The sequence below is a fragment of the Rhinoderma darwinii genome (genome assembly GCF_050947455.1).
Source record: "Rhinoderma darwinii isolate aRhiDar2 chromosome 5 unlocalized genomic scaffold, aRhiDar2.hap1 SUPER_5_unloc_24, whole genome shotgun sequence".
NCBI lineage: Eukaryota > Metazoa > Chordata > Amphibia > Anura > Rhinodermatidae > Rhinoderma > Rhinoderma darwinii.
In genome coordinates this window covers 570,780-595,624 of record NW_027461781.1, presented here as the reverse complement: position 1 = coordinate 595,624, position 24,845 = coordinate 570,780, and the positions used below count along the sequence as shown (strand labels likewise).

At 47.8% G+C, this 24,845-nt stretch overlaps 17 non-coding genes across 17 annotated transcripts; all 17 read left to right on the top strand.

Annotated features, from left to right (window-relative positions):
* Positions 1 to 750: 750 nt before the first annotated feature.
* LOC142687938 (U2 spliceosomal RNA) lies at positions 751 to 941 on the top strand. The gene has a single exon (XR_012857116.1). It is a non-coding gene; the product is annotated as a U2 spliceosomal RNA (small nuclear RNA).
* A 1,288-nt stretch (positions 942 to 2,229) lies between these two features.
* On the top strand, positions 2,230 to 2,420 carry LOC142687937 (U2 spliceosomal RNA). Its single transcript, XR_012857115.1, has one exon. It is a non-coding gene; the product is annotated as a U2 spliceosomal RNA (small nuclear RNA).
* Positions 2,421 to 3,704: 1,284 nt separating this feature from the next.
* Positions 3,705 to 3,895, top strand: LOC142687936 (U2 spliceosomal RNA). The gene has a single exon (XR_012857114.1). It is a non-coding gene; the product is annotated as a U2 spliceosomal RNA (small nuclear RNA).
* Positions 3,896 to 5,183: 1,288 nt separating this feature from the next.
* Positions 5,184 to 5,374, top strand: LOC142687935 (U2 spliceosomal RNA). Its single transcript, XR_012857113.1, has one exon. It is a non-coding gene; the product is annotated as a U2 spliceosomal RNA (small nuclear RNA).
* Positions 5,375 to 6,650: 1,276 nt separating this feature from the next.
* LOC142687934 (U2 spliceosomal RNA) lies at positions 6,651 to 6,841 on the top strand. The gene has a single exon (XR_012857112.1). It is a non-coding gene; the product is annotated as a U2 spliceosomal RNA (small nuclear RNA).
* A 1,296-nt stretch (positions 6,842 to 8,137) lies between these two features.
* Positions 8,138 to 8,328, top strand: LOC142687933 (U2 spliceosomal RNA). The gene has a single exon (XR_012857111.1). It is a non-coding gene; the product is annotated as a U2 spliceosomal RNA (small nuclear RNA).
* Positions 8,329 to 9,628: 1,300 nt separating this feature from the next.
* Positions 9,629 to 9,819, top strand: LOC142687932 (U2 spliceosomal RNA). Its single transcript, XR_012857110.1, has one exon. It is a non-coding gene; the product is annotated as a U2 spliceosomal RNA (small nuclear RNA).
* A 1,288-nt stretch (positions 9,820 to 11,107) lies between these two features.
* LOC142687930 (U2 spliceosomal RNA) lies at positions 11,108 to 11,298 on the top strand. The gene has a single exon (XR_012857109.1). It is a non-coding gene; the product is annotated as a U2 spliceosomal RNA (small nuclear RNA).
* Positions 11,299 to 12,590: 1,292 nt separating this feature from the next.
* On the top strand, positions 12,591 to 12,781 carry LOC142687928 (U2 spliceosomal RNA). The gene has a single exon (XR_012857107.1). It is a non-coding gene; the product is annotated as a U2 spliceosomal RNA (small nuclear RNA).
* A 1,279-nt stretch (positions 12,782 to 14,060) lies between these two features.
* Positions 14,061 to 14,251, top strand: LOC142688028 (U2 spliceosomal RNA). The gene has a single exon (XR_012857198.1). It is a non-coding gene; the product is annotated as a U2 spliceosomal RNA (small nuclear RNA).
* A 1,299-nt stretch (positions 14,252 to 15,550) lies between these two features.
* LOC142687927 (U2 spliceosomal RNA) lies at positions 15,551 to 15,741 on the top strand. Its single transcript, XR_012857106.1, has one exon. It is a non-coding gene; the product is annotated as a U2 spliceosomal RNA (small nuclear RNA).
* A 1,292-nt stretch (positions 15,742 to 17,033) lies between these two features.
* Positions 17,034 to 17,224, top strand: LOC142687926 (U2 spliceosomal RNA). The gene has a single exon (XR_012857105.1). It is a non-coding gene; the product is annotated as a U2 spliceosomal RNA (small nuclear RNA).
* A 1,280-nt stretch (positions 17,225 to 18,504) lies between these two features.
* Positions 18,505 to 18,695, top strand: LOC142687925 (U2 spliceosomal RNA). Its single transcript, XR_012857104.1, has one exon. It is a non-coding gene; the product is annotated as a U2 spliceosomal RNA (small nuclear RNA).
* A 1,272-nt stretch (positions 18,696 to 19,967) lies between these two features.
* Positions 19,968 to 20,158, top strand: LOC142687924 (U2 spliceosomal RNA). The gene has a single exon (XR_012857103.1). It is a non-coding gene; the product is annotated as a U2 spliceosomal RNA (small nuclear RNA).
* Positions 20,159 to 21,446: 1,288 nt separating this feature from the next.
* On the top strand, positions 21,447 to 21,637 carry LOC142687922 (U2 spliceosomal RNA). Its single transcript, XR_012857101.1, has one exon. It is a non-coding gene; the product is annotated as a U2 spliceosomal RNA (small nuclear RNA).
* A 1,276-nt stretch (positions 21,638 to 22,913) lies between these two features.
* LOC142687921 (U2 spliceosomal RNA) lies at positions 22,914 to 23,104 on the top strand. The gene has a single exon (XR_012857100.1). It is a non-coding gene; the product is annotated as a U2 spliceosomal RNA (small nuclear RNA).
* Positions 23,105 to 24,388: 1,284 nt separating this feature from the next.
* Positions 24,389 to 24,579, top strand: LOC142687919 (U2 spliceosomal RNA). The gene has a single exon (XR_012857099.1). It is a non-coding gene; the product is annotated as a U2 spliceosomal RNA (small nuclear RNA).
* The last annotated feature ends 266 nt before the right edge of the window (positions 24,580 to 24,845 follow it).

Sequence of the window (24,845 nt, the reverse complement as noted above, 5' to 3'; positions counted from 1 at the left end):
ACAAAGAGAGCAGCAATTTGGATTTGTTACTATGTTACCTAGAAGAATAACAAACTGTGCAAGGATGGAGGTTGTAGGAGCAAGGAGAAGTTGTCTGTAAAGTTGGTGGATGCCTATTTTCCATTTTGCAGTCCCTTGTCTCCCTCTTGTGGCCTCCTGGAGGCAACTAGCTGTGCAAAAAAAAGACAGCCTGGCGGCCGGCTGTTGCAGTGTTGCCCTCTCAGGCAACACTGAGTGACTGACTGAGCCTCACCGTCTTATATAAAGTTCAGACGGAACTTTGCACGTGTCATAGTGGAGCCCTCAGGATTCCAGAGCCAGCTTTCTGACATCATAATGGGGCCTCAGAGATAAAAGCCTGGGCCCAGGCAGTGTTGGTCAGTGCTGCTCAGCAGGCAGCACTGGACTGGACTGGATTACAGCTGATACAAGGTGTGAAGGAACAAGGGGTGGCTGTGGGCATGCACTTGCTGCCGCTGCCAGTGTTTATCTGCATGGCAGCAGGGCATTTGGGTCGTTGCCAGGAAGGCGTTTTTATGTAGATTCCTCCTCTTTCAGCACTGCATTGTGGTGCAAGCAAAAGAAGCAAATCCTGTCTGGCTTCCTCTCCGGCCTTTATTCACCTCCCGTGTAGCTGTGAGTGTGTGAGCCTGCAGGGCCCCATGGAATTGCCTAGAAGTAGGCTGAATCGCTGCAAGGGCTGAACAGCAGTATCGGGCAGGCTCGGGCAACGCGCGGCCCGTTCGGGTTATCGCTTCTCGGCCTTTTGGCTAAGATCAAGTGTAGTATCTGTTCTTATCAGTTTAATATCTGATACGTCCCCTATCTGGGGACCATATATTAAATGGATTTTTAGAACAGGGAGATGGAAATAGAGCTTGCTCTGTCCACTCCACGCATTGACCTGGTATTGCAGTATTTCCAGGACCGGTGCACCCTTTCCTTATGTGTTGACTAAAAGCAGATTCCAAAAGTGTTTTTTGTCTTTGCTATTGTTTCTGTCTTTCTGAAGGGATCTCCCCTTTTAATCCCATTATTTCAACACCTGTTGGACAATGCATGAGTGATAATGAGCTCATTGATTAAATGCAATTAATGAATAGATTGCCACCTCTTGTTGTGTGTCGTCTGTGTTTCTGTGTTTCCGGCATTTCACATTGGAACACCTCATTCACCTTCCTTGTCTTCTCTCCGCCCTCCCTTTTAGGTAAGTTAAAGAGCTGCACCTGAGCCAGCCACTGATTGATTGATTGATTGATTGATTGATTGATTGATTGATTGATTGATTGATGCAGCACAACAGTCAAATAGTGGAGTGGAGTAGGGGAACAGCAAACAGCCAATAAAGCAGCCCGCCCGCTCGCCTGCCCGCCACAATGGACCTACCTGTGTACACTAGATGGATGTGATGGAATGTACTGTCGTCCCTACATTTCAAGAAGAAGTAAGAATTGCAGTTGCAACAAAGCCTTGCTTGCCTACAAAGAGAGCAGCAATTTGGATTTGTTACTATGTTACCTAGAAGAATAACAAACTGTGCAAGGATGGAGGTTGTAGGAGCAAGGAGAAGTTGTCTGTAAAGTTGGTGGATGCCTATTTTCCATTTTGCAGTCCCTTGTCTCCCTCTTGTGGCCTCCTGGAGGCAACTAGCTGTGCAAAAAAAAGACAGCCTGGCGGCCGGCTGTTGCAGTGTTGCCCTCTCAGGCAACACTGAGTGACTGACTGAGCCTCACCGTCTTATATAAAGTTCAGACGGAACTTTGCACGTGTCATAGTGGAGCCCTCAGGATTCCAGAGCCAGCTTTCTGACATCATAATGGGGCCTCAGAGATAAAAGCCTGGGCCCAGGCAGTGTTGGTCAGTGCTGCTCAGCAGGCAGCACTGGACTGGACTGGATTACAGCTGATACAAGGTGTGAAGGAACAAGGGGTGGCTGTGGGCATGCACTTGCTGCCGCTGCCAGTGTTTATCTGCATGGCAGCAGGGCATTTGGGCGTTGCCAGGAAGGCGTTTTTATGTAGATTCCTCCTCTTTCAGCACTGCATTGTGGTGCAAGCAAAAGAAGCAAATCCTGTCTGGCTTCCTCTCCGGCCTTTATTCACCTCCCGTGTAGCTGTGAGTGTGTGAGCCTGCAGGGCCCCATGGAATTGCCTAGAAGTAGGCTGAATCGCTGCAAGGGCTGAACAGCAGTATCGGGCAGGCTCGGGCAACGTGCGGCCCGTTCGGGTTATCGCTTCTCGGCCTTTTGGCTAAGATCAAGTGTAGTATCTGTTCTTATCAGTTTAATATCTGATACGTCCCCTATCTGGGGACCATATATTAAATGGATTTTTAGAACAGGGAGATGGAAATAGAGCTTGCTCTGTCCACTCCACGCATTGACCTGGTATTGCAGTATTTCCAGGACCGGTGCACCCTTTCCTTATGTGTTGACTAAAAGCAGATTCCAAAAGTGTTTTTTGTCTTTGCTATTGTTTCTGTCTTTCTGAAGGGATCTCCCCTTTTAATCTCATTATTTCAACACCTGTTGGACAATGCATGAGTGATAATGAGCTCATTGATTAAATGCAATTAATGAATAGATTGCCACCTCTTGTTGTGTGTCGTCTGTGTTTCTGTGTTTCCGGCATTTCACATTGGAACACCTCATTCACCTTCCTTGTCTTCTCTCCGCCCTCCCTTTTAGGTAAGTTAAAGAGCTGCACCTGAGCCAGCCACTGATTGATTGATTGATTGATTGATTGATTGATTGATTGATTGATTGATGCAGCACAACAGTCAAATAGTGGAGTGGAGTAGGGGAACAGCAAACAGCCAATAAAGCAGCCCGCCCGCTCGCCTGCCCGCCACAATGGACCTACCTGTGTACACTAGATGGATGTGATGGAATGTACTGTCGTCCCTACATTTCAAGAAGAAGTAAGAATTGCAGTTGCAACAAAGCCTTGCTTGCCTACAAAGAGAGCAGCAATTTGGATTTGTTACTATGTTACCTAGAAGAATAACAAACTGTGCAAGGATGGAGGTTGTAGGAGCAAGGAGAAGTTGTCTGTAAAGTTGGTGGATGCCTATTTTCCATTTTGCAGTCCCTTGTCTCCCTCTTGTGGCCTCCTGGAGGCAACTAGCTGTGCAAAAAAAAGACAGCCTGGCGGCCGGCTGTTGCAGTGTTGCCCTCTCAGGCAACACTGAGTGACTGACTGAGCCTCACCGTCTTATATAAAGTTCAGACGGAACTTTGCACGTGTCATAGTGGAGCCCTCAGGATTCCAGAGCCAGCTTTCTGACATCATAATGGGGCCTCAGAGATAAAAGCCTGGGCCCAGGCAGTGTTGGTCAGTGCTGCTCAGCAGGCAGCACTGGACTGGACTGGATTACAGCTGATACAAGGTGTGAAGGAACAAGGGGTGGCTGTGGGCATGCACTTGCTGCCGCTGCCAGTGTTTATCTGCATGGCAGCAGGGCATTTGGGCGTTGCCAGGAAGGCGTTTTTATGTAGATTCCTCCTCTTTCAGCACTGCATTGTGGTGCAAGCAAAAGAAGCAAATCCTGTCTGGCTTCCTCTCCGGCCTTTATTCACCTCCCGTGTAGCTGTGAGTGTGTGAGCCTGCAGGGCCCCATGGAATTGCCTAGAAGTAGGCTGAATCGCTGCAAGGGCTGAACAGCAGTATCGGGCAGGCTCGGGCAACGCGCGGCCCGTTCGGGTTATCGCTTCTCGGCCTTTTGGCTAAGATCAAGTGTAGTATCTGTTCTTATCAGTTTAATATCTGATACGTCCCCTATCTGGGGACCATATATTAAATGGATTTTTAGAACAGGGAGATGGAAATAGAGCTTGCTCTGTCCACTCCACGCATTGACCTGGTATTGCAGTATTTCCAGGACCGGTGCACCCTTTCCTTATGTGTTGACTAAAAGCAGATTCCAAAAGTGTTTTTTGTCTTTGCTATTGTTTCTGTCTTTCTGAAGGGATCTCCCCTTTTAATCCCATTATTTCAACACCTGTTGGACAATGCATGAGTGATAATGAGCTCATTGATTAAATGCAATTAATGAATAGATTGCCACCTCTTGTTGTGTGTCGTCTGTGTTTCTGTGTTTCCGGCATTTCACATTGGAACACCTCATTCACCTTCCTTGTCTTCTCTCCGCCCTCCCTTTTAGGTAAGTTAAAGAGCTGCACCTGAGCCAGCCACTGATTGATTGATTGATTGATTGATTGATTGATTGATTGATTGATTGATTGATGCAGCACAACAGTCAAATAGTGGAGTGGAGTAGGGGAACAGCAAACAGCCAATAAAGCAGCCCGCCCGCTCGCCTGCCCGCCACAATGGACCTACCTGTGTACACTAGATGGATGTGATGGAATGTACTGTCGTCCCTACATTTCAAGAAGAAGTAAGAATTGCAGTTGCAACAAAGCCTTGCTTGCCTACAAAGAGAGCAGCAATTTGGATTTGTTACTATGTTACCTAGAAGAATAACAAACTGTGCAAGGATGGAGGTTGTAGGAGCAAGGAGAAGTTGTCTGTAAAGTTGGTGGATGCCTATTTTCCATTTTGCAGTCCCTTGTCTCCCTCTTGTGGCCTCCTGGAGGCAACTAGCTGTGCAAAAAAAAGACAGCCTGGCGGCCGGCTGTTGCAGTGTTGCCCTCTCAGGCAACACTGAGTGACTGACTGAGCCTCACCGTCTTATATAAAGTTCAGACGGAACTTTGCACGTGTCATAGTGGAGCCCTCAGGATTCCAGAGCCAGCTTTCTGACATCATAATGGGGCCTCAGAGATAAAAGCCTGGGCCCAGGCAGTGTTGGTCAGTGCTGCTCAGCAGGCAGCACTGGACTGGACTGGATTACAGCTGATACAAGGTGTGAAGGAACAAGGGGTGGCTGTGGGCATGCACTTGCTGCCGCTGCCAGTGTTTATCTGCATGGCAGCAGGGCATTTGGGCGTTGCCAGGAAGGCGTTTTTATGTAGATTCCTCCTCTTTCAGCACTGCATTGTGGTGCAAGCAAAAGAAGCAAATCCTGTCTGGCTTCCTCTCCGGCCTTTATTCACCTCCCGTGTAGCTGTGAGTGTGTGAGCCTGCAGGGCCCCATGGAATTGCCTAGAAGTAGGCTGAATCGCTGCAAGGGCTGAACAGCAGTATCGGGCAGGCTCGGGCAACGCGCGGCCCGTTCGGGTTATCGCTTCTCGGCCTTTTGGCTAAGATCAAGTGTAGTATCTGTTCTTATCAGTTTAATATCTGATACGTCCCCTATCTGGGGACCATATATTAAATGGATTTTTAGAACAGGGAGATGGAAATAGAGCTTGCTCTGTCCACTCCACGCATTGACCTGGTATTGCAGTATTTCCAGGACCGGTGCACCCTTTCCTTATGTGTTGACTAAAAGCAGATTCCAAAAGTGTTTTTTGTCTTTGCTATTGTTTCTGTCTTTCTGAAGGGATCTCCCCTTTTAATCCCATTATTTCAACACCTGTTGGACAATGCATGAGTGATAATGAGCTCATTGATTAAATGCAATTAATGAATAGATTGCCACCTCTTGTTGTGTGTCGTCTGTGTTTCTGTGTTTCCGGCATTTCACATTGGAACACCTCATTCACCTTCCTTGTCTTCTCTCCGCCCTCCCTTTTAGGTAAGTTAAAGAGCTGCACCTGAGCCAGCCACTGATTGATTGATTGATTGATTGATTGATTGATTGATTGATGCAGCACAACAGTCAAATAGTGGAGTGGAGTAGGGGAACAGCAAACAGCCAATAAAGCAGCCCGCCCGCTCGCCTGCCCGCCACAATGGACCTACCTGTGTACACTAGATGGATGTGATGGAATGTACTGTCGTCCCTACATTTCAAGAAGAAGTAAGAATTGCAGTTGCAACAAAGCCTTGCTTGCCTACAAAGAGAGCAGCAATTTGGATTTGTTACTATGTTACCTAGAAGAATAACAAACTGTGCAAGGATGGAGGTTGTAGGAGCAAGGAGAAGTTGTCTGTAAAGTTGGTGGATGCCTATTTTCCATTTTGCAGTCCCTTGTCTCCCTCTTGTGGCCTCCTGGAGGCAACTAGCTGTGCAAAAAAAAGACAGCCTGGCGGCCGGCTGTTGCAGTGTTGCCCTCTCAGGCAACACTGAGTGACTGACTGAGCCTCACCGTCTTATATAAAGTTCAGACGGAACTTTGCACGTGTCATAGTGGAGCCCTCAGGATTCCAGAGCCAGCTTTCTGACATCATAATGGGGCCTCAGAGATAAAAGCCTGGGCCCAGGCAGTGTTGGTCAGTGCTGCTCAGCAGGCAGCACTGGACTGGACTGGATTACAGCTGATACAAGGTGTGAAGGAACAAGGGGTGGCTGTGGGCATGCACTTGCTGCCGCTGCCAGTGTTTATCTGCATGGCAGCAGGGCATTTGGGCGTTGCCAGGAAGGCGTTTTTATGTAGATTCCTCCTCTTTCAGCACTGCATTGTGGTGCAAGCAAAAGAAGCAAATCCTGTCTGGCTTCCTCTCCGGCCTTTATTCACCTCCCGTGTAGCTGTGAGTGTGTGAGCCTGCAGGGCCCCATGGAATTGCCTAGAAGTAGGCTGAATCGCTGCAAGGGCTGAACAGCAGTATCGGGCAGGCTCGGGCAACGCGCGGCCCGTTCGGGTTATCGCTTCTCGGCCTTTTGGCTAAGATCAAGTGTAGTATCTGTTCTTATCAGTTTAATATCTGATACGTCCCCTATCTGGGGACCATATATTAAATGGATTTTTAGAACAGGGAGATGGAAATAGAGCTTGCTCTGTCCACTCCACGCATTGACCTGGTATTGCAGTATTTCCAGGACCGGTGCACCCTTTCCTTATGTGTTGACTAAAAGCAGATTCCAAAAGTGTTTTTTGTCTTTGCTATTGTTTCTGTCTTTCTGAAGGGATCTCCCCTTTTAATCCCATTATTTCAACACCTGTTGGACAATGCATGAGTGATAATGAGCTCATTGATTAAATGCAATTAATGAATAGATTGCCACCTCTTGTTGTGTGTCGTCTGTGTTTCTGTGTTTCCGGCATTTCACATTGGAACACCTCATTCACCTTCCTTGTCTTCTCTCCGCCCTCCCTTTTAGGTAAGTTAAAGAGCTGCACCTGAGCCAGCCACTGATTGATTGATTGATTGATTGATTGATTGATTGATTGATTGATTGATTGATTGATTGATGCAGCACAACAGTCAAATAGTGGAGTGGAGTAGGGGAACAGCAAACAGCCAATAAAGCAGCCCGCCCGCTCGCCTGCCCGCCACAATGGACCTACCTGTGTACACTAGATGGATGTGATGGAATGTACTGTCGTCCCTACATTTCAAGAAGAAGTAAGAATTGCAGTTGCAACAAAGCCTTGCTTGCCTACAAAGAGAGCAGCAATTTGGATTTGTTACTATGTTACCTAGAAGAATAACAAACTGTGCAAGGATGGAGGTTGTAGGAGCAAGGAGAAGTTGTCTGTAAAGTTGGTGGATGCCTATTTTCCATTTTGCAGTCCCTTGTCTCCCTCTTGTGGCCTCCTGGAGGCAACTAGCTGTGCAAAAAAAAGACAGCCTGGCGGCCGGCTGTTGCAGTGTTGCCCTCTCAGGCAACACTGAGTGACTGACTGAGCCTCACCGTCTTATATAAAGTTCAGACGGAACTTTGCACGTGTCATAGTGGAGCCCTCAGGATTCCAGAGCCAGCTTTCTGACATCATAATGGGGCCTCAGAGATAAAAGCCTGGGCCCAGGCAGTGTTGGTCAGTGCTGCTCAGCAGGCAGCACTGGACTGGACTGGATTACAGCTGATACAAGGTGTGAAGGAACAAGGGGTGGCTGTGGGCATGCACTTGCTGCCGCTGCCAGTGTTTATCTGCATGGCAGCAGGGCATTTGGGCGTTGCCAGGAAGGCGTTTTTATGTAGATTCCTCCTCTTTCAGCACTGCATTGTGGTGCAAGCAAAAGAAGCAAATCCTGTCTGGCTTCCTCTCCGGCCTTTATTCACCTCCCGTGTAGCTGTGAGTGTGTGAGCCTGCAGGGCCCCATGGAATTGCCTAGAAGTAGGCTGAATCGCTGCAAGGGCTGAACAGCAGTATCGGGCAGGCTCGGGCAACGCGCGGCCCGTTCGGGTTATCGCTTCTCGGCCTTTTGGCTAAGATCAAGTGTAGTATCTGTTCTTATCAGTTTAATATCTGATACGTCCCCTATCTGGGGACCATATATTAAATGGATTTTTAGAACAGGGAGATGGAAATAGAGCTTGCTCTGTCCACTCCACGCATTGACCTGGTATTGCAGTATTTCCAGGACCGGTGCACCCTTTCCTTATGTGTTGACTAAAAGCAGATTCCAAAAGTGTTTTTTGTCTTTGCTATTGTTTCTGTCTTTCTGAAGGGATCTCCCCTTTTAATCCCATTATTTCAACACCTGTTGGACAATGCATGAGTGATAATGAGCTCATTGATTAAATGCAATTAATGAATAGATTGCCACCTCTTGTTGTGTGTCGTCTGTGTTTCTGTGTTTCCGGCATTTCACATTGGAACACCTCATTCACCTTCCTTGTCTTCTCTCCGCCCTCCCTTTTAGGTAAGTTAAAGAGCTGCACCTGAGCCAGCCACTGATTGATTGATTGATTGATTGATTGATTGATTGATTGATTGATTGATTGATTGATTGATTGATGCAGCACAACAGTCAAATAGTGGAGTGGAGTAGGGGAACAGCAAACAGCCAATAAAGCAGCCCGCCCGCTCGCCTGCCCGCCACAATGGACCTACCTGTGTACACTAGATGGATGTGATGGAATGTACTGTCGTCCCTACATTTCAAGAAGAAGTAAGAATTGCAGTTGCAACAAAGCCTTGCTTGCCTACAAAGAGAGCAGCAATTTGGATTTGTTACTATGTTACCTAGAAGAATAACAAACTGTGCAAGGATGGAGGTTGTAGGAGCAAGGAGAAGTTGTCTGTAAAGTTGGTGGATGCCTATTTTCCATTTTGCAGTCCCTTGTCTCCCTCTTGTGGCCTCCTGGAGGCAACTAGCTGTGCAAAAAAAAGACAGCCTGGCGGCCGGCTGTTGCAGTGTTGCCCTCTCAGGCAACACTGAGTGACTGACTGAGCCTCACCGTCTTATATAAAGTTCAGTCGGAACTTTGCACGTGTCATAGTGGAGCCCTCAGGATTCCAGAGCCAGCTTTCTGACATCATAATGGGGCCTCAGAGATAAAAGCCTGGGCCCAGGCAGTGTTGGTCAGTGCTGCTCAGCAGGCAGCACTGGACTGGACTGGATTACAGCTGATACAAGGTGTGAAGGAACAAGGGGTGGCTGTGGGCATGCACTTGCTGCCGCTGCCAGTGTTTATCTGCATGGCAGCAGGGCATTTGGGCGTTGCCAGGAAGGCGTTTTTATGTAGATTCCTCCTCTTTCAGCACTGCATTGTGGTGCAAGCAAAAGAAGCAAATCCTGTCTGGCTTCCTCTCCGGCCTTTATTCACCTCCCGTGTAGCTGTGAGTGTGTGAGCCTGCAGGGCCCCATGGAATTGCCTAGAAGTAGGCTGAATCGCTGCAAGGGCTGAACAGCAGTATCGGGCAGGCTCGGGCAACGCGCGGCCCGTTCGGGTTATCGCTTCTCGGCCTTTTGGCTAAGATCAAGTGTAGTATCTGTTCTTATCAGTTTAATATCTGATACGTCCCCTATCTGGGGACCATATATTAAATGGATTTTTAGAACAGGGAGATGGAAATAGAGCTTGCTCTGTCCACTCCACGCATTGACCTGGTATTGCAGTATTTCCAGGACCGGTGCACCCTTTCCTTATGTGTTGACTAAAAGCAGATTCCAAAAGTGTTTTTTGTCTTTGCTATTGTTTCTGTCTTTCTGAAGGGATCTCCCCTTTTAATCCCATTATTTCAACACCTGTTGGACAATGCATGAGTGATAATGAGCTCATTGATTAAATGCAATTAATGAATAGATTGCCACCTCTTGTTGTGTGTCGTCTGTGTTTCTGTGTTTCCGGCATTTCACATTGGAACACCTCATTCACCTTCCTTGTCTTCTCTCCGCCCTCCCTTTTAGGTAAGTTAAAGAGCTGCACCTGAGCCAGCCACTGATTGATTGATTGATTGATTGATTGATTGATTGATTGATTGATTGATTGATGCAGCACAACAGTCAAATAGTGGAGTGGAGTAGGGGAACAGCAAACAGCCAATAAAGCAGCCCGCCCGCTCGCCTGCCCGCCACAATGGACCTACCTGTGTACACTAGATGGATGTGATGGAATGTACTGTCGTCCCTACATTTCAAGAAGAAGTAAGAATTGCAGTTGCAACAAAGCCTTGCTTGCCTACAAAGAGAGCAGCAATTTGGATTTGTTACTATGTTACCTAGAAGAATAACAAACTGTGCAAGGATGGAGGTTGTAGGAGCAAGGAGAAGTTGTCTGTAAAGTTGGTGGATGCCTATTTTCCATTTTGCAGTCCCTTGTCTCCCTCTTGTGGCCTCCTGGAGGCAACTAGCTGTGCAAAAAAAAGACAGCCTGGCGGCCGGCTGTTGCAGTGTTGCCCTCTCAGGCAACACTGAGTGACTGACTGAGCCTCACCGTCTTATATAAAGTTCAGACGGAACTTTGCACGTGTCATAGTGGAGCCCTCAGGATTCCAGAGCCAGCTTTCTGACATCATAATGGGGCCTCAGAGATAAAAGCCTGGGCCCAGGCAGTGTTGGTCAGTGCTGCTCAGCAGGCAGCACTGGACTGGACTGGATTACAGCTGATACAAGGTGTGAAGGAACAAGGGGTGGCTGTGGGCATGCACTTGCTGCCGCTGCCAGTGTTTATCTGCATGGCAGCAGGGCATTTGGGCGTTGCCAGGAAGGCGTTTTTATGTAGATTCCTCCTCTTTCAGCACTGCATTGTGGTGCAAGCAAAAGAAGCAAATCCTGTCTGGCTTCCTCTCCGGCCTTTATTCACCTCCCGTGTAGCTGTGAGTGTGTGAGCCTGCAGGGCCCCATGGAATTGCCTAGAAGTAGGCTGAATCGCTGCAAGGGCTGAACAGCAGTATCGGGCAGGCTCGGGCAACGCGCGGCCCGTTCGGGTTATCGCTTCTCGGCCTTTTGGCTAAGATCAAGTGTAGTATCTGTTCTTATCAGTTTAATATCTGATACGTCCCCTATCTGGGGACCATATATTAAATGGATTTTTAGAACAGGGAGATGGAAATAGAGCTTGCTCTGTCCACTCCACGCATTGACCTGGTATTGCAGTATTTCCAGGACCGGTGCACCCTTTCCTTATGTGTTGACTAAAAGCAGATTCCAAAAGTGTTTTTTGTCTTTGCTATTGTTTCTGTCTTTCTGAAGGGATCTCCCCTTTTAATCCCATTATTTCAACACCTGTTGGACAATGCATGAGTGATAATGAGCTCATTGATTAAATGCAATTAATGAATAGATTGCCACCTCTTGTTGTGTGTCGTCTGTGTTTCTGTGTTTCCGGCATTTCACATTGGAACACCTCATTCACCTTCCTTGTCTTCTCTCCGCCCTCCCTTTTAGGTAAGTTAAAGAGCTGCACCTGAGCCAGCCACTGATTGATTGATTGATTGATTGATTGATTGATTGATTGATTGATTGATTGATTGATGCAGCACAACAGTCAAATAGTGGAGTGGAGTAGGGGAACAGCAAACAGCCAATAAAGCAGCCCGCCCGCTCGCCTGCCCGCCACAATGGACCTACCTGTGTACACTAGATGGATGTGATGGAATGTACTGTCGTCCCTACATTTCAAGAAGAAGTAAGAATTGCAGTTGCAACAAAGCCTTGCTTGCCTACAAAGAGAGCAGCAATTTGGATTTGTTACTATGTTACCTAGAAGAATAACAAACTGTGCAAGGATGGAGGTTGTAGGAGCAAGGAGAAGTTGTCTGTAAAGTTGGTGGATGCCTATTTTCCATTTTGCAGTCCCTTGTCTCCCTCTTGTGGCCTCCTGGAGGCAACTAGCTGTGCAAAAAAAAGACAGCCTGGCGGCCGGCTGTTGCAGTGTTGCCCTCTAAGGCAACACTGAGTGACTGACTGAGCCTCACCGTCTTATATAAAGTTCAGACGGAACTTTGCACGTGTCATAGTGGAGCCCTCAGGATTCCAGAGCCAGCTTTCTGACATCATAATGGGGCCTCAGAGATAAAAGCCTGGGCCCAGGCAGTGTTGGTCAGTGCTGCTCAGCAGGCAGCACTGGACTGGACTGGATTACAGCTGATACAAGGTGTGAAGGAACAAGGGGTGGCTGTGGGCATGCACTTGCTGCCGCTGCCAGTGTTTATCTGCATGGCAGCAGGGCATTTGGGCGTTGCCAGGAAGGCGTTTTTATGTAGATTCCTCCTCTTTCAGCACTGCATTGTGGTGCAAGCAAAAGAAGCAAATCCTGTCTGGCTTCCTCTCCGGCCTTTATTCACCTCCCGTGTAGCTGTGAGTGTGTGAGCCTGCAGGGCCCCATGGAATTGCCTAGAAGTAGGCTGAATCGCTGCAAGGGCTGAACAGCAGTATCGGGCAGGCTCGGGCAACGCGCGGCCCGTTCGGGTTATCGCTTCTCGGCCTTTTGGCTAAGATCAAGTGTAGTATCTGTTCTTATCAGTTTAATATCTGATACGTCCCCTATCTGGGGACCATATATTAAATGGATTTTTAGAACAGGGAGATGGAAATAGAGCTTGCTCTGTCCACTCCACGCATTGACCTGGTATTGCAGTATTTCCAGGACCGGTGCACCCTTTCCTTATGTGTTGACTAAAAGCAGATTCCAAAAGTGTTTTTTGTCTTTGCTATTGTTTCTGTCTTTCTGAAGGGATCTCCCCTTTTAATCCCATTATTTCAACACCTGTTGGACAATGCATGAGTGATAATGAGCTCATTGATTAAATGCAATTAATGAATAGATTGCCACCTCTTGTTGTGTGTCGTCTGTGTTTCTGTGTTTCCGGCATTTCACATTGGAACACCTCATTCACCTTCCTTGTCTTCTCTCCGCCCTCCCTTTTAGGTAAGTTAAAGAGCTGCACCTGAGCCAGCCACTGATTGATTGATTGATTGATTGATTGATTGATTGATTGATTGATGCAGCACAACAGTCAATAGTGGAGTGGAGTAGGGGAACAGCAAACAGCCAATAAAGCAGCCCGCCCGCTCGCCTGCCCGCCACAATGGACCTACCTGTGTACACTAGATGGATGTGATGGAATGTACTGTCGTCCCTACATTTCAAGAAGAAGTAAGAATTGCAGTTGCAACAAAGCCTTGCTTGCCTACAAAGAGAGCAGCAATTTGGATTTGTTACTATGTTACCTAGAAGAATAACAAACTGTGCAAGGATGGAGGTTGTAGGAGCAAGGAGAAGTTGTCTGTAAAGTTGGTGGATGCCTATTTTCCATTTTGCAGTCCCTTGTCTCCCTCTTGTGGCCTCCTGGAGGCAACTAGCTGTGCAAAAAAAAGACAGCCTGGCGGCCGGCTGTTGCAGTGTTGCCCTCTCAGGCAACACTGAGTGACTGACTGAGCCTCACCGTCTTATATAAAGTTCAGACGGAACTTTGCACGTGTCATAGTGGAGCCCTCAGGATTCCAGAGCCAGCTTTCTGACATCATAATGGGGCCTCAGAGATAAAAGCCTGGGCCCAGGCAGTGTTGGTCAGTGCTGCTCAGCAGGCAGCACTGGACTGGACTGGATTACAGCTGATACAAGGTGTGAAGGAACAAGGGGTGGCTGTGGGCATGCACTTGCTGCCGCTGCCAGTGTTTATCTGCATGGCAGCAGGGCATTTGGGCGTTGCCAGGAAGGCGTTTTTATGTAGATTCCTCCTCTTTCAGCACTGCATTGTGGTGCAAGCAAAAGAAGCAAATCCTGTCTGGCTTCCTCTCCGGCCTTTATTCACCTCCCGTGTAGCTGTGAGTGTGTGAGCCTGCAGGGCCCCATGGAATTGCCTAGAAGTAGGCTGAATCGCTGCAAGGGCTGAACAGCAGTATCGGGCAGGCTCGGGCAACGCGCGGCCCGTTCGGGTTATCGCTTCTCGGCCTTTTGGCTAAGATCAAGTGTAGTATCTGTTCTTATCAGTTTAATATCTGATACGTCCCCTATCTGGGGACCATATATTAAATGGATTTTTAGAACAGGGAGATGGAAATATAGCTTGCTCTGTCCACTCCACGCATTGACCTGGTATTGCAGTATTTCCAGGACCGGTGCACCCTTTCCTTATGTGTTGACTAAAAGCAGATTCCAAAAGTGTTTTTTGTCTTTGCTATTGTTTCTGTCTTTCTGAAGGGATCTCCCCTTTTAATCCCATTATTTCAACACCTGTTGGACAATGCATGAGTGATAATGAGCTCATTGATTAAATGCAATTAATGAATAGATTGCCACCTCTTGTTGTGTGTCGTCTGTGTTTCTGTGTTTCCGGCATTTCACATTGGAACACCTCATTCACCTTCCTTGTCTTCTCTCCGCCCTCCCTTTTAGGTAGTTAAAGAGCTGCACCTGAGCCAGCCACCGATTGATTGATTGATTGATTGATTGATTGATTGATTGATTGATTGATTGATTGATTGATTGATGCAGCACAACAGTCAAATAGTGGAGTGGAGTAGGGGAACAGCAAACAGCCAATAAAGCAGCCCGCCCGCTCGCCTGCCCGCCACAATGGACCTACCTGTGTACACTAGATGGATGTGATGGAATGTACTGTCGTCCCTACATTTCAAGAAGAAGTAAGAATTGCAGTTGCAACAAAGCCTTGCTTGCCTACAAAGAGAGCAGCAATTTGGATTTGTTACTATGTTACCTAGAAGAATAACAAACTGTGCAAGGATGGAGGTTGTAGGAGCAAGGAGAAGTTGTCTGTAAAGTTGGTGGATGCCTATTTTCCATTTTGCAGTCCCTTGTCTCCCTCTTGTGGCCTCCTGGAGGCAACTAGCTGTGCAAAAAAAAGACAGCCTGGCGGCCGGCTGTTGCAGTGTTGCCCTCTCAGGCAACACTGAGTGACTGACTGAGCCTCACCGTCTTATATAAAGTTCAGACGGAACTTTGCACGTGTCATAGTGGAGCCCTCAGGATTCCAGAGCCAGCTTTCTGACATCATAATGGGGCCTCAGAGATAAAAGCCTGGGCCCAGGCAGTGTTGGTCAGTGCTGCTCAGCAGGCAGCACTGGACTGGACTGGATTACAGCTGATACAAGGTGTGAAGGAACAAGGGGTGGCTGTGGGCATGCACTTGCTGCCGCTGCCAGTGTTTATCTGCATGGCAGCAGGGCATTTGGGCGTTGCCAGGAAGGCGTTTTTATGTAGATTCCTCCTCTTTCAGCACTGCATTGTGGTGCAAGCAAAAGAAGCAAATCCTGTCTGGCTTCCTCTCCGGCCTTTATTCACCTCCCGTGTAGCTGTGAGTGTGTGAGCCTGCAGGGCCCCATGGAATTGCCTAGAAGTAGGCTGAATCGCTGCAAGGGCTGAACAGCAGTATCGGGCAGGCTCGGGCAACGCGCGGCCCGTTCGGGTTATCGCTTCTCGGCCTTTTGGCTAAGATCAAGTGTAGTATCTGTTCTTATCAGTTTAATATCTGATACGTCCCCTATCTGGGGACCATATATTAAATGGATTTTTAGAACAGGGAGATGGAAATAGAGCTTGCTCTGTCCACTCCACGCATTGACCTGGTATTGCAGTATTTCCAGGACCGGTGCACCCTTTCCTTATGTGTTGACTAAAAGCAGATTCCAAAAGTGTTTTTTGTCTTTGCTATTGTTTCTGTCTTTCTGAAGGGATCTCCCCTTTTAATCCCATTATTTCAACACCTGTTGGACAATGCATGAGTGATAATGAGCTCATTGATTAAATGCAATTAATGAATAGATTGCCACCTCTTGTTGTGTGTCGTCTGTGTTTCTGTGTTTCCGGCATTTCACATTGGAACACCTCATTCACCTTCCTTGTCTTCTCTCCGCCCTCCCTTTTAGGTAAGTTAAAGAGCTGCACCTGAGCCAGCCACTGATTGATTGATTGATTGATTGATTGATTGATTGATTGATTGATTGATTGATTGATGCAGCACAACAGTCAAATAGTGGAGTGGAGTAGGGGAACAGCAAACAGCCAATAAAGCAGCCCGCCCGCTCGCCTGCCCGCCACAATGGACCTACCTGTGTACACTAGATGGATGTGATGGAATGTACTGTCGTCCCTACATTTCAAGAAGAAGTAAGAATTGCAGTTGCAACAAAGCCTTGCTTGCCTACAAAGAGAGCAGCAATTTGGATTTGTTACTATGTTACCTAGAAGAATAACAAACTGTGCAAGGATGGAGGTTGTAGGAGCAAGGAGAAGTTGTCTGTAAAGTTGGTGGATGCCTATTTTCCATTTTGCAGTCCCTTGTCTCCCTCTTGTGGCCTCCTGGAGGCAACTAGCTGTGCAAAAAAAAGACAGCCTGGCGGCCGGCTGTTGCAGTGTTGCCCTCTCAGGCAACACTGAGTGACTGACTGAGCCTCACCGTCTTATATAAAGTTCAGACGGAACTTTGCACGTGTCATAGTGGAGCCCTCAGGATTCCAGAGCCAGCTTTCTGACATCATAATGGGGCCTCAGAGATAAAAGCCTGGGCCCAGGCAGTGTTGGTCAGTGCTGCTCAGCAGGCAGCACTGGACTGGACTGGATTACAGCTGATACAAGGTGTGAAGGAACAAGGGGTGGCTGTGGGCATGCACTTGCTGCCGCTGCCAGTGTTTATCTGCATGGCAGCAGGGCATTTGGGCGTTGCCAGGAAGGCGTTTTTATGTAGATTCCTCCTCTTTCAGCACTGCATTGTGGTGCAAGCAAAAGAAGCAAATCCTGTCTGGCTTCCTCTCCGGCCTTTATTCACCTCCCGTGTAGCTGTGAGTGTGTGAGCCTGCAGGGCCCCATGGAATTGCCTAGAAGTAGGCTGAATCGCTGCAAGGGCTGAACAGCAGTATCGGGCAGGCTCGGGCAACGCGCGGCCCGTTCGGGTTATCGCTTCTCGGCCTTTTGGCTAAGATCAAGTGTAGTATCTGTTCTTATCAGTTTAATATCTGATACGTCCCCTATCTGGGGACCATATATTAAATGGATTTTTAGAACAGGGAGATGGAAATAGAGCTTGCTCTGTCCACTCCACGCATTGACCTGGTATTGCAGTATTTCCAGGACCGGTGCACCCTTTCCTTATGTGTTGACTAAAAGCAGATTCCAAAAGTGTTTTTTGTCTTTGCTATTGTTTCTGTCTTTCTGAAGGGATCTCCCCTTTTAATCCCATTATTTCAACACCTGTTGGACAATGCATGAGTGATAATGAGCTCATTGATTAAATGCAATTAATGAATAGATTGCCACCTCTTGTTGTGTGTCGTCTGTGTTTCTGTGTTTCCGGCATTTCACATTGGAACACCTCATTCACCTTCCTTGTCTTCTCTCCGCCCTCCCTTTTAGGTAAGTTAAAGAGCTGCACCTGAGCCAGCCACTGATTGATTGATTGATTGATTGATTGATTGATTGATTGATTGATGCAGCACAACAGTCAAATAGTGGAGTGGAGTAGGGGAACAGCAAACAGCCAATAAAGCAGCCCGCCCGCTCGCCTGCCCGCCACAATGGACCTACCTGTGTACACTAGATGGATGTGATGGAATGTACTGTCGTCCCTACATTTCAAGAAGAAGTAAGAATTGCAGTTGCAACAAAGCCTTGCTTGCCTACAAAGAGAGCAGCAATTTGGATTTGTTACTATGTTACCTAGAAGAATAACAAACTGTGCAATGATGGAGGTTGTAGGAGCAAGGAGAAGTTGTCTGTAAAGTTGGTGGATGCCTATTTTCCATTTTGCAGTCCCTTGTCTCCCTCTTGTGGCCTCCTGGAGGCAACTAGCTGTGCAAAAAAAAGACAGCCTGGCGGCCGGCTGTTGCAGTGTTGCCCTCTCAGGCAACACTGAGTGACTGACTGAGCCTCACCGTCTTATATAAAGTTCAGACGGAACTTTGCACGTGTCATAGTGGAGCCCTCAGGATTCCAGAGCCAGCTTTCTGACATCATAATGGGGCCTCAGAGATAAAAGCCTGGGCCCAGGCAGTGTTGGTCAGTGCTGCTCAGCAGGCAGCACTGGACTGGACTGGATTACAGCTGATACAAGGTGTGAAGGAACAAGGGGTGGCTGTGGGCATGCACTTGCTGCCGCTGCCAGTGTTTATCTGCATGGCAGCAGGGCATTTGGGCGTTGCCAGGAAGGCGTTTTTATGTAGATTCCTCCTCTTTCAGCACTGCATTGTGGTGCAAGCAAAAGAAGCAAATCCTGTCTGGCTTCCTCTCCGGCCTTTATTCACCTCCCGTGTAGCTGTGAGTGTGTGAGCCTGCAGGGCCCCATGGAATTGCCTAGAAGTAGGCTGAATCGCTGCAAGGGCTGAACAGCAGTATCGGGCAGGCTCGGGCAACGCGCGGCCCGTTCGGGTTATCGCTTCTCGGCCTTTTGGCTAAGATCAAGTGTAGTATCTGTTCTTATCAGTTTAATATCTGATACGTCCCCTATCTGGGGACCATATATTAAATGGATTTTTAGAACAGGGAGATGGAAATAGAGCTTGCTCTGTCCACTCCACGCATTGACCTGGTATTGCAGTATTTCCAGGACCGGTGCACCCTTTCCTTATGTGTTGACTAAAAGCAGATTCCAAAAGTGTTTTTTGTCTTTGCTATTGTTTCTGTCTTTCTGAAGGGATCTCCCCTTTTAATCCCATTATTTCAACACCTGTTGGACAATGCATGAGTGATAATGAGCTCATTGATTAAATGCAATTAATGAATAGATTGCCACCTCTTGTTGTGTGTCGTCTGTGTTTCTGTGTTTCCGGCATTTCACATTGGAACACCTCATTCACCTTCCTTGTCTTCTCTCCGCCCTCCCTTTTAGGTAAGTTAAAGAGCTGCACCTGAGCCAGCCACTGATTGATTGATTGATTGATTGATTGATTGATTGATGCAGCACAACAGTCAAATAGTGGAGTGGAGTAGGGGAACAGCAAACAGCCAATAAAGCAGCCCGCCCGCTCGCCTGCCCGCCACAATGGACCTACCTGTGTACACTAGATGGATGTGATGGAATGTACTGTCGTCCCTACATTTCAAGAAGAAGTAAGAATTGCAGTTGCAACAAAGCCTTGCTTGCCTACAAAGAGAGCAGCAATTTGGATTTGTTACTATGTTACCTAGAAGAATAACAAACTGTGCAAGGATGGAGGTTGTAGGAGCAAGGAGAAGTTGTCTGTAAAGTTGGTGGATGCCTATTTTCCATTTTGCAGTCCCTTGTCTCCCTCTTGTGGCCTCCTGGAGGCAACTAGCTGTGCAAAAAAAAGACAGCCTGGCGGCCGGCTGTTGCAGTGTTGCCCTCTCAGGCAACACTGAGTGACTGACTGAGCCTCACCGTCTTATATAAAGTTCAGACGGAACTTTGCACGTGTCATAGTGGAGCCCTCAGGATTCCAGAGCCAGCTTTCTGACATCATAATGGGGCCTCAGAGATAAAAGCCTGGGCCCAGGCAGTGTTGGTCAGTGCTGCTCAGCAGGCAGCACTGGACTGGACTGGATTACAGCTGATACAAGGTGAGAAGGAACAAGGGGTGGCTGTGGGCATGCACTTGCTGCCGCTGCCAGTGTTTATCTGCATGGCAGCAGGGCATTTGGGCGTTGCCAGGAAGGCGTTTTTATGTAGATTCCTCCTCTTTCAGCACTGCATTGTGGTGCAAGCAAAAGAAGCAAATCCTGTCTGGCTTCCTCTCCGGCCTTTATTCACCTCCCGTGTAGCTGTGAGTGTGTGAGCCTGCAGGGCCCCATGGAATTGCCTAGAAGTAGGCTGAATCGCTGCAAGGGCTGAACAGCAGTATCGGGCAGGCTCGGGCAACGCGCGGCCCGTTCGGGTTATCGCTTCTCGGCCTTTTGGCTAAGATCAAGTGTAGTATCTGTTCTTATCAGTTTAATATCTGATACGTCCCCTATCTGGGGACCATATATTAAATGGATTTTTAGAACAGGGAGATGGAAATAGAGCTTGCTCTGTCCACTCCACGCATTGACCTGGTATTGCAGTATTTCCAGGACCGGTGCACCCTTTCCTTATGTGTTGACTAAAAGCAGATTCCAAAAGTGTTTTTTGTCTTTGCTATTGTTTCTGTCTTTCTGAAGGGATCTCCCCTTTTAATCCCATTATTTCAACACCTGTTGGACAATGCATGAGTGATAATGAGCTCATTGATTAAATGCAATTAATGAATAGATTGCCACCTCTTGTTGTGTGTCGTCTGTGTTTCTGTGTTTCCGGCATTTCACATTGGAACACCTCATTCACCTTCCTTGTCTTCTCTCCGCCCTCCCTTTTAGGTAAGTTAAAGAGCTGCACCTGAGCCAGCCACTGATTGATTGATTGATTGATTGATTGATTGATTGATTGATTGATTGATTGATGCAGCACAACAGTCAAATAGGGGAGTGGAGTAGGGGAACAGCAAACAGCCAATAAAGCAGCCCGCCCGCTCGCCTGCCCGCCACAATGGACCTACCTGTGTACACTAGATGGATGTGATGGAATGTACTGTCGTCCCTACATTTCAAGAAGAAGTAAGAATTGCAGTTGCAACAAAGCCTTGCTTGCCTACAAAGAGAGCAGCAATTTGGATTTGTTACTATGTTACCTAGAAGAATAACAAACTGTGCAAGGATGGAGGTTGTAGGAGCAAGGAGAAGTTGTCTGTAAAGTTGGTGGATGCCTATTTTCCATTTTGCAGTCCCTTGTCTCCCTCTTGTGGCCTCCTGGAGGCAACTAGCTGTGCAAAAAAAAGACAGCCTGGCGGCCGGCTGTTGCAGTGTTGCCCTCTCAGGCAACACTGAGTGACTGACTGAGCCTCACCGTCTTATATAAAGTTCAGACGGAACTTTGCACGTGTCATAGTGGAGCCCTCAGGATTCCAGAGCCAGCTTTCTGACATCATAATGGGGCCTCAGAGATAAAAGCCTGGGCCCAGGCAGTGTTGGTCAGTGCTGCTCAGCAGGCAGCACTGGACTGGACTGGATTACAGCTGATACAAGGTGTGAAGGAACAAGGGGTGGCTGTGGGCATGCACTTGCTGCCGCTGCCAGTGTTTATCTGCATGGCAGCAGGGCATTTGGGCGTTGCCAGGAAGGCGTTTTTATGTAGATTCCTCCTCTTTCAGCACTGCATTGTGGTGCAAGCAAAAGAAGCAAATCCTGTCTGGCTTCCTCTCCGGCCTTTATTCACCTCCCGTGTAGCTGTGAGTGTGTGAGCCTGCAGGGCCCCATGGAATTGCCTAGAAGTAGGCTGAATCGCTGCAAGGGCTGAACAGCAGTATCGGGCAGGCTCGGGCAACGCGCGGCCCGTTCGGGTTATCGCTTCTCGGCCTTTTGGCTAAGATCAAGTGTAGTATCTGTTCTTATCAGTTTAATATCTGATACGTCCCCTATCTGGGGACCATATATTAAATGGATTTTTAGAACAGGGAGATGGAAATAGAGCTTGCTCTGTCCACTCCACGCATTGACCTGGTATTGCAGTATTTCCAGGACCGGTGCACCCTTTCCTTATGTGTTGACTAAAAGCAGATTCCAAAAGTGTTTTTTGTCTTTGCTATTGTTTCTGTCTTTCTGAAGGGATCTCCCCTTTTAATCCCATTATTTCAACACCTGTTGGACAATGCATGAGTGATAATGAGCTCATTGATTAAATGCAATTAATGAATAGATTGCCACCTCTTGTTGTGTGTCGTCTGTGTTTCTGTGTTTCCGGCATTTCACATTGGAACACCTCATTCACCTTCCTTGTCTTCTCTCCGCCCTCCCTTTTAGGTAAGTTAAAGAGCTGCACCTGAGCCAGCCACTGATTGATTGATTGATTGATTGATTGATTGATTGATTGATGCAGCACAACAGTCAAATAGTGGAGTGGAGTAGGGGAACAGCAAACAGCCAATAAAGCAGCCCGCCCGCTCGCCTGCCCGCCACAATGGACCTACCTGTGTACACTAGATGGATGTGATGGAATGTACTGTCGTCCCTACATTTCAAGAAGAAGTAAGAATTGCAGTTGCAACAAAGCCTTGCTTGCCTACAAAGAGAGCAGCAATTTGGATTTGTTACTATGTTACCTAGAAGAATAACAAACTGTGCAAGGATGGAGGTTGTAGGAGCAAGGAGAAGTTGTCTGTAAAGTTGGTGGATGCCTATTTTCCATTTTGCAGTCCCTTGTCTCCCTCTTGTGGCCTCCTGGAGGCAACTAGCTGTGCAAAAAAAAGACAGCCTGGCGGCCGGCTGTTGCAGTGTTGCCCTCTCAGGCAACACTGAGTGACTGACTGAGCCTCACCGTCTTATATAAAGTTCAGACGGAACTTTGCACGTGTCATAGTGGAGCCCTCAGGATTCCAGAGCCAGCTTTCTGACATCATAATGGGGCCTCAGAGATAAAAGCCTGGGCCCAGGCAGTGTTGGTCAGTGCTGCTCAGCAGGCAGCACTGGACTGGACTGGATTACAGCTGATACAAGGTGTGAAGGAACAAGGGGTGGCTGTGGGCATGCACTTGCTGCCGCTGCCAGTGTTTATCTGCATGGCAGCAGGGCATTTGGGCGTTGCCAGGAAGGCGTTTTTATGTAGATTCCTCCTCTTTCAGCACTGCATTGTGGTGCAAGCAAAAGAAGCAAATCCTGTCTGGCTTCCTCTCCGGCCTTTATTCACCTCCCGTGTAGCTGTGAGTGTGTGAGCCTGCAGGGCCCCATGGAATTGCCTAGAAGTAGGCTGAATCGCTGCAAGGGCTGAACAGCAGTATCGGGCAGGCTCGGGCAACGCGCGGCCCGTTCGGGTTATCGCTTCTCGGCCTTTTGGCTAAGATCAAGTGTAGTATCTGTTCTTATCAGTTTAATATCTGATACGTCCCCTATCTGGGGACCATATATTAAATGGATTTTTAGAACAGGGAGATGGAAATAGAGCTTGCTCTGTCCACTCCACGCATTGACCTGGTATTGCAGTATTTCCAGGACCGGTGCACCCTTTCCTTATGTGTTGACTAAAAGCAGATTCCAAAAGTGTTTTTTGTCTTTGCTATTGTTTCTGTCTTTCTGAAGGGATCTCCCCTTTTAATCCCATTATTTCAACACCTGTTGGACAATGCATGAGTGATAATGAGCTCATTGATTAAATGCAATTAATGAATAGATTGCCACCTCTTGTTGTGTGTCGTCTGTGTTTCTGTGTTTCCGGCATTTCACATTGGAACACCTCATTCACCTTCCTTGTCTTCTCTCCGCCCTCCCTTTTAGGTAAGTTAAAGAGCTGCACCTGAGCCAGCCACTGATTGATTGATTGATTGATTGATTGATTGATTGATTGATTGATTGATGCAGCACAACAGTCAAATAGGGGAGTGGAGTAGGGGAACAGCAAACAGCCAATAAAGCAGCCCGCCCGCTCGCCTGCCCGCCACAATGGACCTACCTGTGTACACTAGATGGATGTGATGGAATGTACTGTCGTCCCTACATTTCAAGAAGAAGTAAGAATTGCAGTTGCAACAAAGCCTTGCTTGCCTACAAAGAGAGCAGCAATTTGGATTTGTTACTATGTTACCTAGAAGAATAACAAACTGTGCAAGGATGGAGGTTGTAGGAGCAAGGAGAAGTTGTCTGTAAAGTTGGTGGATGCCTATTTTCCATTTTGCAGTCCCTTGTCTCCCTCTTGTGGCCTCCTGGAGGCAACTAGCTGTGCAAAAAAAAGACAGCCTGGCGGCCGGCTGTTGCAGTGTTGCCCTCTCAGGCAACACTGAGTGACTGACTGAGCCTCACCGTCTTATATAAAGTTCAGACGGAACTTTGCACGTGTCATAGTGGAGCCCTCAGGATTCCAGAGCCAGCTTTCTGACATCATAATGGGGCCTCAGAGATAAAAGCCTGGGCCCAGGCAGTGTTGGTCAGTGCTGCTCAGCAGGCAGCACTGGACTGGACTGGATTACAGCTGATACAAGGTGTGAAGGAACAAGGGGTGGCTGTGGGCATGCACTTGCTGCCGCTGCCAGTGTTTATCTGCATGGCAGCAGGGCATTTGGGCGTTGCCAGGAAGGCGTTTTTATGTAGATTCCTCCTCTTTCAGCACTGCATTGTGGTGCAAGCAAAAGAAGCAAATCCTGTCTGGCTTCCTCTCCGGCCTTTATTCACCTCCCGTGTAGCTGTGAGTGTGTGAGCCTGCAGGGCCCCATGGAATTGCCTAGAAGTAGGCTGAATCGCTGCAAGGGCTGAACAGCAGTATCGGGCAGGCTCGGGCAACGCGCGGCCCGTTCGGGTTATCGCTTCTCGGCCTTTTGGCTAAGATCAAGTGTAGTATCTGTTCTTATCAGTTTAATATCTGATACGTCCCCTATCTGGGGACCATATATTAAATGGATTTTTAGAACAGGGAGATGGAAATAGAGCTTGCTCTGTCCACTCCACGCATTGACCTGGTATTGCAGTATTTCCAGGACCGGTGCACCCTTTCCTTATGTGTTGACTAAAAGCAGATTCCAAAAGTGTTTTTTGTCTTTGCTATTGTTTCTGTCTTTCTGAAGGGATCTCCCCTTTTAATCCCATTATTTCAACACCTGTTGGACAATGCATGAGTGATAATGAGCTCATTGATTAAATGCAATTAATGAATAGATTGCCACCTCTTGTTGTGTGTCGTCTGTGTTTCTGTGTTTCCGGCATTTCACATTGGAACACCTCATTCACCTTCCTTGTCTTCTCTCCGCCCTCCCTTTTAG